At 43.0% G+C, this 14,445-nt stretch overlaps 2 long non-coding RNA genes across 3 annotated transcripts; both read right to left on the bottom strand.

Annotated features, from left to right (window-relative positions):
• Window positions 1-4,605: 4,605 nt before the first annotated feature.
• On the bottom strand, window positions 4,606-6,452 carry LOC123162040 (uncharacterized). 2 transcript variants are annotated; one of them, XR_006481006.1, is made up of 3 exons: window positions 6,257-6,452; window positions 5,000-5,195; window positions 4,606-4,923 (listed from the first exon to the last, which is right to left on the bottom strand). It is a non-coding gene; the product is annotated as an uncharacterized lncRNA (long non-coding RNA). The 2 variants fall into 2 exon arrangements; XR_006481007.1 differs by having other exon boundaries at window positions 5,000-5,190.
• Window positions 6,453-9,778: 3,326 nt separating this feature from the next.
• On the bottom strand, window positions 9,779-13,139 carry LOC123161604 (uncharacterized). The gene is made up of 4 exons (XR_006480756.1): window positions 12,758-13,139; window positions 12,586-12,678; window positions 10,908-10,988; window positions 9,779-10,114 (listed from the first exon to the last, which is right to left on the bottom strand). It is a non-coding gene; the product is annotated as an uncharacterized lncRNA (long non-coding RNA).
• Window positions 13,140-14,445: the final 1,306 nt, after the last annotated feature.

Below are 14,445 nucleotides of genomic sequence, written 5' to 3'. Positions count from 1 at the left end.
GGCTTTAGTTAGCAGCAGTAGCGAAGGAATCACTCGGGTTCATTTAACAACAAGGGATTGATCGTGGTTCAGTAACATAGCTAGTGCAATCGCTCGGGTTCAGTTAGAGCCAATGCCTCGCTTGGGTTCAGTTAGGGCGCAACACCTCGCACACACGCACGTATGTGTACGACAGAAACATGCAAACCTCCATGCATCTCTCGGCCCCGACCACCCACCGTAACCGGGAAGTCCCCGAAATTTTCCTCGACCTCGCTTCTACCATAATTTTTTCTGTCATGGACGCCCCAAAGAATGTCATGCAGGTGCGTTTCCGGCCCGCCCAGGACGAAAAGCCCATTTTCTGTCATGATTTTTTGTCATAGAAGTAGGAGCCGACCACATCTATGTTGATACAGGGTTTTGTCATAATTATCTTCTTAAAAGTGTCATAAGTATGACAGAATTTTTTTTCGTTTGGCCCAAAATGTCACGGATGTGTCTTTTTTTAGTGCCTATCGTAGTCACTCACTTGGCGATGGTTCAAAATGTCATCACGGAAAGGGGTTAAAACCGTTTGTATGGCACCTCGCTGTACCGGTGAGTTTTTCCCTCAGTTAAGAACCAAGCTTATTAATCCAGTAGGAGAACCAAGCAACACCTCTTTGGCAACACCTGCACACAAACAACAAATCGTTGCAATCCAATGCGAACAAGGGGTTGTCAATCCCTCGATGGTTACGAGCAACGGAGCAAGATTAAATTGTATGTTATTTGATAGATAGATCGGACAAAAATACAAAATAAAATAAATAAAATAAAAATGCAGCAAGGTATTTTTGGTTTTATATATGCTAAACGATAGACCCGAGGGCCATAGTTTTCACTAGAGGCTTCTCTCTTCAAAATAGCATATGGTGGGTAAACAAATTACTATTGGGCAATTGATATAAAAGCAAATAATTATGAAGATATCCAAGGCAATGATCATGTATATAGGCACCACGTCCGAGACAACTAGACCGACTCCTGCATGCATCTACTACTATTACTCCACACATCGACTACTATCCAGCATGCATCTAGTGTATTAAGTTCATAAAAAATGGAGTAACGCCTCAGGCAAGATGACATGATGTAGACAAGATAAACTCACGTATGAATAAACCCCATTTTTTACCCTTTATAACGACGATACAATACGTGTCATGTCCCTTCCTATCACTGGGATTGAGCACCGCAAGATCGGACCGATTACAAAGCACGTCTCCCATTGCAAGAAAAATCAATCTAGTTGGCCAAACCAAATCAATAGATCGAAGACAAATATGATGCTATAACAATTATGCATAAAAGAGTTCAAACAAAACTCAAATAATATTTCATAGATAGATCCATTGCTGTAACTCACAATTCATCGGATCCCAACAAACACATCGCAAAAGGTGATTACATCAGATAGAACTCCAAGAACATCAAGGAGAACATTGTATTGAAGATCAAATAGAGAAAAGAACCCATCTAGTTACTAATTATGCACATGTAGGTCTGTGGTAAACTACTCAAGCATCATCATAAGGGCAGCAAGGATGATGTAGAGCCCCTCCATGGTCATTTCACCCTCTGACAGAGTACCGGAAAAGGCCTCCAAATGGGGTCTATCAAGAAGAACAACTTGCGGCGACAGAAAAAGTATTTCATGGACTCCTCAGAGTTAGGTCAAATAGAGCAACGTGGACCCCACAAGCCACCAGGGTGTACCCTACCCCCCTAGGCGCGCCCTGATGCCTCATGGGCCACTGCTCCATCTTCTTGTCCCCTCTTGAAGCTTCCAGGGTCTCTTATTGCCAGAAAAAATCTCCAAAAAGTTTCATGGCATTTGGACTTCTTTTGGTACTAATATTCTGAAAAACCAAAGATAGACAAAAAAGAGCAACTGGCACTAGGCACTAAGTTAATAGGTTAGTCCCAAAATGATATATAATTGCTTGAAAGTGTATATAAAACATCCAAGATTGATACTATAATAACATTCATCAATAAAAAATTATAGATACTTGCACACGTATCACAAATCTCTGCTTCCCTCTACGAAGGGCCTATCTATTTACTTTTACATTATTTTACTTTTATTTTTTAGTCCTCACCTTCTCAACCAAGCACTAGTCCTGAGAGCACTATTGTCATTCTTATGCATTGTGTATAGTTAATATATGTGCATCATGATTTAATCTCTTCTAACATGAATGACAATCTTTAGATGCTCCTTGAACTTTGGAGGTGCCCTACATTTATGTTTTGCAGTCTCAGAAAGGGCTTGCGAGATACCATGTTTTCATATTATATCATGATTGTTTTGACAAAGTGTTGGCATTTGAGATATGTTATTATTGCCCGCTAGTTGATTATGCCATTGATATGAGTGAGTATAATTTCTAAGAGTTGTCATTTGCATGGTTAGTTATGATCTTTGCTGAAAGCTTGGGTACTATTTAAGCATATATATGGACACAAGAACAAAAGAGTTCATAAAAGTTTTTCTTTATCACTTTTAGTTTGTCAAGTGAATTGCTTGAGGACAAACTATGAGTTATGCTGGGGGAGTTGATACGCCTCCATCGTATCTACTTTTCCTAACACTTTTTCTCTTGCTTTGGACTCTAATTTGCATGATTTGAATGAAACTAACCCGGACTGACGTTGTTTTCAGCAGAACTACCATGGTGTTGTTTTTGTGCAGAAATAGAACTTACCGGAACTGGACAAAACTTTTTGGAGATTTTTTATGGAATAAATAAAAAAATACTGGAGCAAAGACCCATAGGAGGGGAGCCCCAGTGGCCCACAAGCCACATGTGCGCGGCATGGTGCCTTGTGAGGCCCACGTGGCTCTGCTGACCCTAAACTCAAGTCTATAAATTCCTATTTAAAGGGCAACCTGGTGCATGTAGCTCCCGCTTGCGCAGGGTCCAGGGAAGGGTCCGACCACTTTGGGTCTATAGTACGCAGCCTTTCCCTACATTTCTGCACAAATAAGTGAAAAAGTTTCATCGTGTTTTACGATACAAAGCCGCCACCACCTCCTGTTCTTCAACGAGAGGCCAGATCTGAAGTCCGTTCGGGGCTCAGGAGAGGGGGGGTTCGTTTCCATCATCACAACCAACCCTTCTTCATCACCAAGTTCATGATGCTCATCACCGGCAGTGAGTAATTCCTTCGTAGGCTTGCTAGACGGTGATGGGTTGGATGAGATTTATCATGATCGAGTTAGTTTTGTTAGGACTTGATCCCTACTATCCACTGTGTTCTGAGATTGATGTTGCTATGACTTTGCTATGCTTAATGCTTGTCACTAGGGTCCGAGTGCCATGATTTCATATTTGAACCCTTTATGTTTTCATGAATATATTTGTGTTCTTGATCCTATCATGCAAGTTATACGCACCTATTACGTGTTATGATCTGCGTACCCCAAGGTGACAATAATTGGGATTCTTTCCGGTGATTACCGTAGTTTGAGGAGTTCATGTATTCACTATGTCTTTAATGCTTTGTTCCGGTTCGATATTAAAAGGAGGCCTTAATATCCCTTAGTTTCCTTATGAACCCCGCTACCACGGGAGGGTAGGACAAAAGATGGCATGCAAGTTCTTATCGCAAGCACGTATAACTATATACGAAATACATGCTTACATTACATTGATGAACTAGAGCTAGTTTTGTGTCGCTCTAGGTTGTGACTGTTATATGATGAACTAGATCATTATTGGCGCGTGTTGCTGCGCCCATCTATTTGGGCAAAAAATATAGGAATTTCTATAAAAGTATAAATGCAAGGAGACAAAAGGTAAACATAGTTGAATTATAAAGTATTCAAAAGCATAAAATAGGCCGACAAAAGTTATTTCATAGAAGTTTGTGCATACAATGTTACATGTCCATTTGTAGCTTATGGCTACCTTAAATGAAAAGGTCAAAAAATAAATTGACGCAATACCTCTCACTTTAACTTAAACAACATCACCTGACTACAATGAACATGCTTTATAAGAAGAAAATCATGCATGTGTGCACCTTTGATGAATGATCATCATAATAATTTCCACAAGGAAAGAAAACCATCCATGATTATCCTTATGTTCAACAAAATAAAGGGTAAATATAAATGATTCATCTTTGTTTTCTGATGTCTAGATTGACTAATGGTTTTCAGGTGTCTTGGAACAATCTATGTGAAGATGTGTACATCATATCAGCTAAAGTCATTTGTACAATCCAGAAGACAAATAACTAATTAAGTAGATAACAAAGCTTACATGTAAATAAACCGCAAGAAGTTACAAAAATAAAGTAAGCAAGATGTGAGCATATACATGTAGTAGCTTCTGAAGGGCCTTTCTTTGGCAAGAAAGCTTCTGCCTAAGGTTTTCTAAAATCTCTAATCATTGGTAGACATGAAATTTACTTTTAAAAGCATAACTAAGAGACTATAGTACTGCTCAGTAGTAAATACGTGGTTCGGTACAACCTTAACAATTGATCTCTTATCGTAATCCAGATCAAGCAATGTCCACAGAAACTCAAAAAAGAATCAGAGTCAGTGTATCCTTGCCATTGGACCAAAAGTAGAATGATTGAATCGTCATATTAGAAGCAAATACCCATGATGCATGATCTGCAACACCCATGCGTCATTTGCAGTAGGTGATGGTTTGTCAATAGGCAAGTTTTAACTACGCATGATAGAACCATCACCCAAATATATAAACTATACAACCTACAGTACCTGACCATCTCCCAAATAGTACCTATATAAGAACACGTGTTCCTCTTGACATGTTTTTCATTAATTAAGACATATCAACTTAACTTTCCCTTCTGCATCCCAAGAAGCTGAGTCCTCGCGAAACTTTGTACCAAGTTATAAACCCTCATTGACCTAACCTATATAGAATCCAGAGAAAAAGTAAGGAAATATGGACAGGGATTGAGATGGACTTGAGAAGCGGAAAAAACATACCTAGAATAAATTCAGTTCCACACCATGATTTTGTTTTTCCCAGCCACCCTCGTCACTGATTTCCCCAGCAGCAATGCCGTCGCGCATGGCCTTCCCATGCTGCAATGAGCATGCGTGGGGGAGGTGCCAGCTCTTGAACCATTTGATGTAAATTTCACATCCCTTGGGTATACTTAGATAGCTTCAACTCTCTGTTCTATCATTAAGACAAAATGATAATTTGACTCGGTTACAAAGTAATAGTGATGGTTTTGACATTAGTTGCCAATTGTGGGTCACAAGATGGCAAAAACTATTCCTACCGCACATTTTAAAACTTGTATAAACTATACCTGCCCACAAAAGTTAGCTAGAGGAGATGACAATTCTAAGAATTGATAGATGATATAAAAAGTAAACATAGCAGGTGGAAAGAATTGGAAGTCCAAACTAGTGTCACGCAAATATAACAAAAGAGATATTTACCTCTAGAACTTTGAGCTTTGTTATTCATATGCTACGGATGTTACGTACTGACAAGGTTAAAGTTACAAACTTATGATCATAATTATGCCCACATCTAGAAACATCAATAAAGCATAACTAATCCTCACAAGTCATGGCTTCCTTGATTAGAAGAACCACATTACATGACCAGATCTCATGTTATCACTGTCAAGAATGTTCTATTTTCTAAAATCCAGCACAAATTTTGCCTCACCCAAAGAAAAGGACATTACTGCTGAGCTTAAGTGGCTACAACTGATCTTGGCATAGTGGCCTTGTTGGCTTAAACCTGACAGTAGTTAAACAGTTGTTAGTGCAATGTGAACACTGTCATGTGATTGTGTGCATTTTAGACTTGCAGCCTGTGTGTGTTCGTGGACAATTCAGGTTTGGCTAGTCTAGGATTAGTGTATTGACTGCATATGTTGCAGCCAAGTCGGTCCCTAGCAGTGATTAAAATCGTGTATAAATAAGAGTGGGCATTCGTTGCTTAGCTCAATTGTTGTATCTGTTACAGCGGAAAAAACAAAACAAAAAGAAAATCATTCTTTGCCTAAATAGAAAACTTGTCTCTCTCTCTCTCTCTCTGAACCTATACTACTCTGCTTTTCCTCTGCTTCCTGTGTGTCCCATTGAATTGAATCCACCTTGCGTGTGTTGTGTGCGGATGTGAGGAGGGACAAGAGGGAGGGCCAGTAGCTATCAGGACTCAGCTCGAGCACAGAGATACATCGCGGCAGGAGGCCAAACCATGGTGAGAGAACAACTTACCATCCTGCTCGCACCACCAGGGGTCAATGGAGAGGTGGCAACGCACTGGGCGGGCTGATAAGCGGCGGAAGGCGTTGCCACGCGAGGTCGGGATCGGAGGAGAGGCGACACCGCCGCCGCGCCATGCTTTTCGGCCCCCTGTAGACTGGGTGCCTCCGTTAGGGTTCACGAGGCAGTGTGAGAGATGATGGGTGAAAGGGTCTCTCGTACGGTTGGATGGATATGTGGGCTTCACTCGGTTGGCCGGCCCACTTAACCAGAATGCTGTGATTTTTCCAGCGGAGTAGCTGCCCTTCAGGACAGTCGGCCCATTTAGTGGTAACAATCCAATCCGACGACCAGAAATGACTCTGACATGAAATCGGACGGCTGATATCGCTAATGACATGAGAGGCCAGGGATTAGGTTCAGTTTTACTGTCCTTAATGTCATCCAATACAATTACCCATCATTGATCCAATGCCTACGACTTTCACATAGTGATCTTTGCTAAGTTACTACTACTGTTGTTGTTACAATTGCTACGAAACTGCTACCATTACTGTTACTGTTACTGTCACGGTTGCTATCATTACTATCGCTATCAAACAATCATATTACTGTGCTACTAGTCACTCTGCTGCAGATATTTAGTTCTCCAGGTGTGGTTGAATTGACAACTCAACTGCTAATACTTGCAAATATTCTTTGGCTCCCCCTGTGTCGAATCAATAAATTTGGGTTAAATACTCCACCCCCGAAAACTGTTACGATCCCCTATATTTGTGGGTTATCAACCACCGCAAAAGATCATCATTGGATGCTGCGGCAAACCTTTCGGACCGCCCGATAACATCAAGACAGGGCGATACACTCACTATTAGCAATAATGATGAGAGGTTGCTCAGTTCTTTGCGTTGATCTAGAGCTAGCTCCTCACGTGGGTATTGCCCGTCCGAAGCCACAAGATGACAGATAGGGTGAACCATAGGAGAACCAGATAAAAGAGAAATCAGGCTCTCACCCAGATTGCATGGAGCTACCCAGCAATGATGCTGCTAATGCCAATAGCAAGAGAACAAAAGCCAATGAGGTAACAACTGATGTCCCCCAAGTGTTGAAGCCGTGTTTGTGGAGGACACAAACGGAAACCTATTGATGAAACAACAAGAAACATCGGATAACAATGTTTCCAATGTTGTTGTTTTCGCAGAAGAGGTTGTTGCCCAGCTGCACAACTAGAATGATAAGTGCTCGAGCGGGGAGGCCTTGTTGCATGAGAAGACCACATAAGCACATATCTCGAAAAGTGCCAATCCTGTAGTCGATGAACCTGAAACAGTGCATGGTTGTCAATAGCTTGATTAGCTTTACGTATCTCATAAGTGACAGATTCAACTTTGTCATCAATCCGGACTAATGGTGCTGTAGCTTCAAGCAATTCACATAAAGTTCCTGCCAGCACAAGTATTGGACAACAAAAGGACAAATATTAACACATCTGACGCTACGGTGAACACAGCAGCAGAGCGCACACATTCGAAACACGACGATGGAAAGTTTGGAGCTAAACAGTGTATTAAAAGCAGCACCAAGGGCACTCCAGAATAGAGGAAAACACCTGGAGCCCATGCCAAAGAAGCTGACATATTGGGAACCCCAAAGGCCAAGAATATGTCACGGGTCAACCGCAAAAAAAAAATGTGTCACGGGATAGTAGCAATGTATATTGAACTAAATGCAACTAAAATCTTGGCACTGTTTTGTCTATGACCTATAGCAAACCATTCTTCTAAATGCCATGGTCTTTTTGGCCATGACCTAGAGCTAGAGCAAACAATTCTTCAAAATGCCATAACCATGATCTTTGGACTAGTTTGGTCTTTTCTGGCCATAACATAAAGCAAACAATACTTAAACAATTCTTAAAAATGCCATGGCCATGACCTAGAGCAAACACAGTTCTAAAAATGCCATTTCTATCAATATGTTTACATATGACCTAATCAAAATTACAGTGAGCCAAGGGTGACCAAAGCCGGAGCAAAATTACAGTGGCCATGACCTAACAAAATGCCATTTTTTGGCAACGACATATAGCAAAAATCGAAGGGATGAGATGCTCATCTGGGTTGTAGACAAGGATCCTCATCACCGTCGCCTGATGTCGTCTCTGTTGCCATCGCCAAAACCCTAGCGTTGGGAATACGGATAACACCTCGTATCAAAAGCAAATCCAAATGGACCAGTTTCACTCGACATTGAGAGGGTGAGGCACATATGTGTACGTGAGGCCCCCGGAAATGGCCGGAATCGGTTGGCAACCACCGTCGGCAGAAAAGGGGATCGAGAGTAGGGAGGCGTCTTCGAAGGGGAATGACTCGAGTGGGTTAGTGGGGCGAGTTGGACGTGGGCCCTTTGGTTTTGCCTGGGAAGCGTCCGCGCAATGTTGGGCTAGGCCAAATAGGCCAGTGTCAGAAAATAATAAAAAAGATACAAAAACAATTTAAAAAGGCATAAAAATAAATAAAAATAATCCAATAATAATTATAGATTCAAAATAAATATTTGTTGTCTAAAAATAAATCTTTCAAAAAATAAAAAAGCATCAAAATACTAAAAAACATCAAAATAGATATTATTACTTTGATAATGAAAAGTCTCAAAAATCATTAAAAATGCACCAAATAATAATAGATTAAAAATAAATATTTTTTCCTTTAATAACTACACTACAGGGAAAAACTTATAAGCCGTGTACCTAATACACTCGGCTTACATCGATTTAAACTCGGTTTATATATAAGCCGAGTAAAATTCCCGACTTATAGCACTCGGTTTACAGTCGATCAGCTTATACCATATAAGCCGAGAGCCGGACCGAAAAAGCCCGGCTTATGCATAAACCGAGTATTTTCACAGGGCTCTCGGTTTAATAAAGTAACATGACGGTAGCCTGATGTTAACGGCCACGTGTCACCGTCTATATAAGTCGAGTGCCGTCGTCAGGGTACGTTTTAAACATAAACCGAGTGCACCTCAGTACGTACGGTTTATATATAAGCCGGGTGCAACCGCGGACGCACGGTCTATATATAAGCCGGGTGCGACCGCGAACACACGGTTTATATATAAGCCGGGTGCAACCGCAAACCGCACGGTTACTATATAAGCCGAGTTCCGCAGACAACAGCACGGTTTTTATATACATATATAAGCCGGGTGCCGGTTAACTGAGGTACACGGTTTATATAGCCTGCTCATGTGTCCAGATGGTGTATAAACCGGGTGCTAGGTGCTGGGATACACGGCTTATGTGTTGGCCACAGCCATATGGCTTATAAGCCGTGTGCCAGGTGCTGGGCTACACGGCTTATAGGCTATAAGCCGGGTGCCAGGTGCTGGGCTACACGGCTTATAGTCCATATAACATATATACAGGCGCTTCAGGGAGCAGCAACAACATATATACACTAGTACATCTATCCAGCAGCACATATATCACTTCAGGGAGCAGCAACAACATATATATAGTAGTACATCTATCCAGCAGCACATATATCCAACAAATATATGTATCCAGCAGTACATGACCATGACCAACAAACATATATCAAGTAATACATATATCCAGCCGTACATGAGTGCAGAGTCCACATATGCATACGTATGCAACAAAAGATCACAAACGAAAGGACCGTAAGTTTCAGGTCCACACAGTGCATACATATCCAACGAAGGTTCACAACAACATACATACATATGCAACCAGAGGTTCACAAATTAAAGGATCATGAGTTCCAAGTTCACACCAAGCATGAACCAATGAGCTCCACCGCAGCATATATGCCCACCGTCAACGCCATCCACAATGCAAACCTATAAGTCCATTATCACACGCATGAGTTTCTAAAGATAAGTTGAAAAGATGGATAAGGAAAAAGAGTTAACAAGCATCAACATATAAGGCTCAAATAGAAGCTAGGAAGTATGTACAATATAAGCATCGACGCTTGTGGACTCTACCATCAACAATGCACAAGTTTTAAGTTGAGAAGCACAAGCAACGAGAAGACGCAAGCATCAACAATGGACAAACATGGACGACTAGTGATCATTGTTGCGGGGAGGTCGAAGCGACATGAACCGTAGTGGGTGTCACTGGACTTGCTTGGCCAGGTGAAGATCCACCTACCACACAGTAGTTTCATCCAGTATTAGTTCAATTAATTACAATTATTCATGTTTTACGGCATGAACTCAAACTATCTAATAGGTAAGGATAGGTCCTAATCCCACCCGAGGATGTGTAGGTGGCTTCGTTTTCATGCACTACTCCGATCCACACAGAATTTCGGCAGCACCTCCCCGTTGTTCTCCAAATACACGTCTCAGCAACAAGCCGAGAGAATGTGCATTCAGAGAACAATGGGAAGACGCTGCCGAAATCCTGTATCGGATCGGAGTAGAGCATAAAAATGAAGCCAGCCTACACATCCTCGGGCTGTCCGTGGAAAACGCTGGACAATTCGAAAGAGTTACTATTATAAATATACAAAGATTGCATATTTATAAATAATGTAACTCTTTCGAACGGGAGACGCATAGGTACGCGACTAGCTAGCTACATGATTTACATATACATAAATCCTACGAGGCGAATGATTCTTACCCTCGAAGCGTGTTCGGTGCCGGTCTTCCGTCCAGCAAGAAGCTCCGCGACAACGGTCTCGACGTCAAACTAATGCATGTCCTGCAATAAAGTGAAAATTGGGATCAAACATAATCCACATGCAAAACTTGCAAACTGGGACTAAACATAATTCACATGCAGAATAGGTGCTCTGCCCACTCCTTTTGTATTTACAGTGGCAAAACTTGTATTTCCATAACAATAACAAATATGTGCTCTGGCCACTCCTTTCTAATATACCATTTATTAGCTACTTAGCTTTTCCCTTTTTTCTCAAAAGAAAATACAAAAGCCTAATCTCAAACGCATATAGCAAATTATAAAATCATGCATAGAGGAATATTCATGTCACTGAACTTCTGTACAGGCTTTGAAGGTTGCCCATTTGTGCATCCCTTTAGTTCTATACTGCTCCAAGAATCTTACATATCCAGGCAGGGACCAATGAATCAAATGTGATGTGATAGATAAATCTTGGTTGCTGGTAGCCACAAATTAAAGGCCTAGCTAGCTGCAAAAAAAACTTTCCCTTGTGGATTGGTCTTTGGGTTGAGTGGCTGCAGCAACACGAATCAAATTTAGAAGTGCTGTTGGAACTTGTTTTTCGTTTGTACAAGGCTACTTGCTCATTTCTTATCCTGAAATCCCAATGGTCCTTTGATAGTTTCTCTCAAAGGTTAAAACTTGGCTTAGTTGATAGATGTGTTAAAACTTGTGTATTATGCAGCATTATAAACTAAGAGAAGAACAGCCGCGACTACTGGCATTCTTGCAAGTCAGGATGTAAGTGGCGTTGGGTCCCACTAGTCCCACATGTGCCACCCAGCAAAAAAAGATCAAATGGCCTTGGTGGACGTCCAGCAAAAATAAATGGCACAAATGGACAGCCCAGAAAAGCCGGTGAGACAAGATCTGCCGTCCCAGTTGCGCCTGACGTCAAAGCCGACGTCGTCGTCGCCGGAGCTAATTCAGATGAGGCCTTCGGCAACGACTTCACGGTACCTCTGCTCTGCTCCTCTAGCGCTCATATGCCTCTCCCCCTCTGCTGCGATGCAGCCTATGGGACTTGGAAGATGGGACCGGTGGATGTCGTACGTCGTCGGAGTAGTAGACGGTGAGGACTGATGCAGATTCAGGTTGCAGTAACCTGAGAACTAAATGATATGGAGCAAGGTTCAGACTTCGGACACCTCATTGCATGCCATTCCCTTCTAGGTAGATGAAAGGTTCAGACTTCAAACACCTCATTGATGCAGATTGGTCACTCTCCATTACATCTTGATAGCCATAATCATGTCCATTGGGTTCAGCTTTGATAATCTAAGTTGTAGATAAATGTTGAATCTAGAGATTTAGAGTTGCCAATTTCCTGTACTATGTTTGCTCTGTACTGAATAATCAGAGGTGTTACTAATTAGGCCCATACTAATGGCACTATATTGTAAGTAGTATATTCGTGTCAGTTTGCTCTGTGAATACGTGGTACTATGTGAACACTACATACGCCACAAAAAAGTTAACTGGACTATGACATAATCCCACATAAGTGGTGGTCAGAGCGGGCAAGTCCCACAATGCCCAGCGAGCTGTCCATTGACATCCTGACCTGCAAGACTGTATGAAATTGAGAAGTTAAAAAAAGGGGATGAGTGTGTACTGCGTCCGTTGCCGCGCGCGGTGATGTACGCTGCAGCCGGTGATGTACGCTGCCGCCGGTGACCGGTGCCGCTGATGCCTAGCTAGCTGCGACCTGCGAATGAGGGTTGTGTTGGGTTCAGTCACACAGAGAGAGAGACAGTCAGAGGGACGGCGAGGGTTGTCTTGGGAACCTGCTGCTGTGCACCGCGGCAGCACGGTGCGGCTGCTTCAGATCCGGGAGCCGTGGACCATGCTGACGGGAGAGTGGGGGAGGAGGCGGCGGGGGCTGCGCTGCCGGCTGGCGAGGCGGAGATGAGGAGCAGCCGGACCTGTCAGCCGGACTTGGAGCAGCCAACAGAGCAGCGGTGAACCAAGACCTGTCAAAGAGAGAGAGAGAGAGAGAGAGAGAGAGAGAGAGAGAGAGAGAGACCTGTGCGTTGGCGGAGGGAGGGCGGGCGGCGGATATGGCCGGAGAGCCTCAACCCTAGCGAACGGGGATGGGCTGCGGCGCCGATGGGACGGCCAGCTCAGGGCTCCCCATGCTTGGTGAGGGGCGCGGGGGGGGGGGGGGGGGGGGGGGGGGGGGATCTGTGCGCCGGCGCCGGGGGTGGGGGCGAGGCGGATGGTGGGTGGAGGGTGAGCGGCGACGCGGGGAAGAGACAGGGGAGGCACGGGGAAAGACAGGGGAGGCGCTGGGAGAGACAGTGGGGAGAGGGTCGATAATTGGGCCAAAATAAGCTATGCGCGCGTCTATTTTGGCCAAGTCCCGCGCTCACTATAAGCCTGGTGCAGCACGATAAGCCTAGTGTCAAAAAAAAATACACGGTTTATAAAAAAATTATTTTAATAAAAAAAGTTTATTAGTTTTACTTTTAATAATTTATGTGTTTTCATTTTATTGTATCTTTATGATACTTATTATATTTTTATTTTGATATTTTTATTGTATTTTTATTTTTTATTTTCATTATATTTTTATTTTTATAATACTTTTTATTATATTTTTATTTAATTGTTCTTATAAATGATACCCTCTCCCCTTATTCATTATTTCCATTCTTTAAAATATCGCGCCAATATTCTGGTAAAAGATTGGGCGTGTTTGGAGCAGGCCTCACCTGCGGCTGCTCGTAATCTACACCATCTCCGCTGTAGTCTCTCAGTACCGAGAGGGAACGAGTCGGGTTTGTGAAGGAAGTGCGGGCCATGTTGCTCCATTGGCATCGAAACTTATTGTGCTCTCAAAGAAGGCGATCGAATGACATATGTCAGGCCCCCGCATTTTTCGGACTCGCCTAGAATATTTGAGACATTTATTCCTCTGCTAGGGTTTCGGCGCCGGAAATTGCAGATCTACATGGCGGCACATGAAATCATGCCCAGAAGCGACATGTAAACTCCTATGTAATGTCTTTGCAACATGCGTAGGCCTTTTGCAGACGAGGGAGGGGCAGGCTCAGCCACCGGGGAGGGCAGAATTACCTCGGGGCCATGCCTCATCCAACCATTTAAATCCTTGAAAAATCGTATGATGCTGGAAATCCTCGAGAGCTGGCACGGTGTCATAACATGGCCCCTGTAGGGTGTGGTAAAAGTTTGGGAGCGTTTCGACTAGGGCTCACCTGCGACCACTTGTAAACTACACCATCTCCGATGTAGTCTCTGGGTACAGAGAGGGAACGAGTCAGGTTTGTGAAGGAAGTGTGGGCCATGTTGCTCTGTTGGCCTCGAAACTTCTCATGCTATCAAAGGAGGCCATCGAATGACACGTGTCAGGCCCCCGCATTTTTCGGACCCGCCTGAAATATTTGAGACATTTATTGCACAGCTAGGGTTTCGGGGCCGGAAATTGTAGATCTGCAAGGTGGCACATGAAATC

Source organism: Triticum aestivum, chromosome 7B (assembly GCF_018294505.1).
Source record: "Triticum aestivum cultivar Chinese Spring chromosome 7B, IWGSC CS RefSeq v2.1, whole genome shotgun sequence".
NCBI lineage: Eukaryota > Viridiplantae > Streptophyta > Magnoliopsida > Poales > Poaceae > Triticum > Triticum aestivum.
Note: the sequence above shows the minus strand (reverse complement) of the source record. Positions and strands in the feature narration are given on the sequence as shown.